At 33.2% G+C, this 4,297-nt stretch overlaps 1 long non-coding RNA gene across 1 annotated transcript; it reads right to left on the reverse strand.

Annotated features, from left to right (window-relative positions):
• Window positions 433–3,592, reverse strand: LOC108662974. Its single transcript, XR_001928878.1, has 5 exons — window positions 3,508–3,592; window positions 3,305–3,386; window positions 3,099–3,184; window positions 866–985; window positions 433–558 (listed from the first exon to the last, which is right to left on the reverse strand). It is a non-coding gene; the product is annotated as an uncharacterized LOC108662974 (long non-coding RNA).

A 4,297-nucleotide genomic window follows, 5' to 3' on the forward strand; every position in this document is an offset into this window, starting at 1 on the left:
AAATAACAAAAATAGCATTTATCTCTTGATGGTAACTGCAGTCTAAATTATAATAAGTGAAACATCATGAACCCAATAACTAATTTCTCGAACCTATTACACAGACAAACTTCAGAACAACTACAATTTTAACAAATGAACTGTCAAAATGAGAAATCATGAGAACAGCAGCTAAATCCACAGGAATGAAGCAATTGTCTAGTTTTTTACTTTGACTGCAAAGATAGAATCTTTAAGCCATTAGCCTAAGCTCTTTAATACTAATTTAGATGCTCAATTGTTAGATAGATTTAGTTATTTGATTGTTCTAATCCCCAGGAGAGTTTGATTCCCCTCCCCTTATTTTTAAAAAATTTTCTCAATAAGATAAAGCTTAAAGCAATCACCGAAAGGCCCTGCATTACTTTTAGAATGCTACACCACCTGCGCTGACTCAGTGTTATTTGGGGCCAAACCATACAAAGAAAGCTCTTCACCGCCAACCATATCTTGCAAAGCATCAGAAGATGACCTTCGCAATCGCTATTCCAGAGGGACATCACCTTCAATATCTCCAACCTAGAAGAATGAAAAACTGGCATAAAAATCTTTATAGTATTCTCACAAGTAAAAACATTTAGTGAAGAACAAAGTTTAAATGAACTGTGAAATTTGTTGAAAGAATGTGATAATTTTCTTGGGATGTGAGAAAACAGAACTTCACTTTGAGATTATCAATCAACTTAAAGTACCTAAAAAGTCGAATGTAAAGAGCAGATACTGATACTAGCATTGGAATGCCACACAGTCCAAACATCAACAATATGTTAAAATAATTAAATCTTAGCATACAAAATACTGAATAGAAGTTGATGATAATAAGCACCTCTTCCTTAAAACCAGATGGCAAGGCTGATGCTCCTGATCCACCACTGAATTGCACAAGCAAACTATCTCCCAATTGACTACCCAAAAGGAACAATGAATTTCCAATAGCTGTAGTGTCCTAAATGAATTTCAGCAAAATTCCCAACATAACTAGTCAATGGCTGGAAAATACTGAAAAAAAAGCACCTGCATTACCATGAAAAGTCTAACAAGGTAATAAGTACTGAAGCCATAGACTTGGAAAGATCAAGTCTCTGCACAACCCTACCAAGGAGAAAAGAATGAATTAACAAACAAGCAGCATAAGAAAACTTCCCCAATTGCATGACTACAAAGAAAAAAAAAATGCACTATAACATAACAAGAAGTCATATTTTCTTCTGTACTCTGCCAAAAAATTACCAGTGGAAGTACTTATTCAACAAAACTAGTTTTTTGTTTTTTTCAAGTTTATTTATAAACTGCTGAAATGAATAACCAAGGAAATTTGAATTAAGAATAAAGGAGTTTGGAGGAGGAAAAACCATGTTTTAGAATAACATAGTAACAAATTAATAAAACTTAAGAAAGTAATGCTATCAAATATCTGATATCAACATGGACATGCCTGCAACAGGATTCCTATTTTAATCTAACTGTTTTCAATGATAGGCCCTCACCACTGCCTGTTTTGTGTCTATTTAACGTTCACATCCCTATTTTTTATCATAAAGACAACAGCATTTTGACAATCAGCCAACACAAAAACCTATAAACCTAGTTAATTTGTGTTTTCTTTACAAAGCACCATGACCAACTCTTCCATGTAAAACAACCATTGTCTACCAATTCAATTAATTGTGACATCAAACCCAAAAAAGACCAAGTTATTTTTCTTCAGCTTAAAAGGAAACTAAAACACAGCAAAATACAAGTGAAAATCCAAATGACAACCAAATGAAAAACACTTACCGCCCATCATAAAGAAGGGTCAGCAGTAACTGTTCTCCAGTCTTTGTTGATAGCAAGGCTACATCATTTAGTAACCAAGGTGCATTAGCAGCATCAAGTACTAAGCTGAAATTTGATCATGAAAGGTCTTGACTAAAATGAAAAAAAGGAAACTACAATCAGCGTGAGAGGTCAAAAGCAATAGGGGACTTCAAAAGAAGCTAAAGCAAATAAAAAGCAAATTTTTAGGACCTGATTCATCAACATATAGACATATTACAACCACAACTAAGTCCTCTAGATTAAATTGCAAAGAAGAAAGACAATTACTTTATATAATATTTACAGAAACAAGAAGGAAATATTTCCATCTCTCCAAGGCATCGAAGATCGACAATATTATATGCCAACACATTTAGCCATTGTCTCAATAATTACTTTAAGAAAATAGACCACCATGATAAAGAAAATGTGAGGTAACTATTCAATCAATGTAGTGATCAGTCATTGCTGTCAACACAACAAGCAACTGCTGAAGCATACACATGAGTCAAACAGCTCTTTCCCAAAATTGATCAGACAGGCATATATGATCCAGTGACAAGCATGCTCACACATGAATGAGTACAGCCTAAGGCACTAATTTGACACACCAGAATATGCAATCCTCCACCTTTCTCACAGGAATCAAATAATGCTCACAAGACACCTTGGACATGCTCTACCATCCTATGTTATCCATGCGTAATCATGACTTATCACACCCTACCATATTCACCATTATTTTAAAGTTTATTGAATGGCTGCAACCTTGAGCTGACATGAACAACAAAAATGTCAAGAGAAGTCAAGATTAAATTCCAAGAAAATGTTAGATTAAGGTCTTTATGTGATGTCCGACCTATTAGGACCTCATTTAAACTATAATAAATATTATCAAGCCCTTAGTTAAGAGAGAACATTTTTGGGACCATATAATGGTGCATAAATTAGAAGGGAGATCCCAACTCTGTGAACATTTAGTGGGTTTTGGGTTTTGTTATTGTGTGGAGTGGTTTGATTTTTGATTGCTTCGATTTGTTCTTCCCTGTTGCTAGGTTAGAGATTGTTGGTTAAACCCCAATTATTAATCCAATATTTTGGCTTATCATTAAAAAAGGTTCTTTCATCTTTTTGTCCAGTTAAACAAGCTTATAAACAAGTTCATGGAACTATGTCAAACAAGCTGATTAATAAATAAATTAATTATACTAATCAACCATAACTTATTAACGACACGAGTAGGATAAGAAGAAACATACCACCATCACAAATACATCATCATAAAAATCCTCAAGAAGTTGCACAAGCTCTGACGATATTTCAATGAAATCATCAACCTCAATACCTGCATAGTCAAAAAAGTTTGGTTTCAAGGTTATTTAAGAAACTGGCAACCAAACAATTTAAATAAAAGTGTCATTTTATTCAACAGAACCTGGAGTCGACTAATAAACTAAGAATATACCGAGGTGAATTTTGTTTTTAACAAACAAGAAAGTGTTCCATAAAGCTCTCTCTTCATTTGTTTCCGATGCAACATCATCCACCTAATAAGATTAAATCAAAATACCATGAGAAGAGATTTCAGAATTTGCGAGTGTAATATCTCTAAAATCAATCAAAGAATCTAAAGAAAATGACATTCTAAACCAAAAAAAAAAATCTTACCAAGAATGAAAGCACAACATTTTCAGTTTTCCTAAAGCACTTCAAAAGGAATTAATGGCATTTGTAAACCACAGAAAATCAAAATCAATTAGATCAAATAATCATTAGGGAAGAAGACTGACTGATTTCCAAATTTCGTCAAAATACATAATAGACACTACAATAACTAAATTAATCTTCCAATACTTCATAAAAAATGAGAAGGAGATGGAGGAAACAATAAACAAGTTTGCATACATACTATAACAATAGCTACTGAAGTATAAAGGAAGATAAGTTTCAACTACATATCAAAAATGAAAATGGCAAGTAGAAAGTAACGATTAGCTGAGACTAAAAAATATAAGGGGCCAATACATAATAACAATTACCTCATAATCCCATCAAACATAAAAGGAATGGAGGGACATAATCCAATGAATAGGACTGCTGAACATGACCTTCATTAACAAAGCAAGGGGAAAAGAATATCTTTTTATGAATAAGAAAATGTAGACAACATTACATATTTTCTCCTATATGGTTCAAATTCACCATAGAAAGCAAGGGGAATGCACCATATACTAAGATTTCAAATTCACATAATGGCACCATTATATCGTAACGTATAATAGGAATGCCATATGCCCGCACCTTAAAGGTTTTTTATTTCTATAAGCACCATTAAGCCATTATTGCACCATAGGAATGCCGGGTCAAGTATTTTGAATATCTAATTCGCACTATTTTACATTCGATCAAACAATATGAATGCGCCATATGCTCAAATTTCAAATTCATATCTTGGCAC

The sequence above is a fragment of the Theobroma cacao genome, chromosome 7, assembly GCF_000208745.1.
Source record: "Theobroma cacao cultivar B97-61/B2 chromosome 7, Criollo_cocoa_genome_V2, whole genome shotgun sequence".
Taxonomy (NCBI): Eukaryota; Viridiplantae; Streptophyta; class Magnoliopsida; order Malvales; family Malvaceae; genus Theobroma; species Theobroma cacao.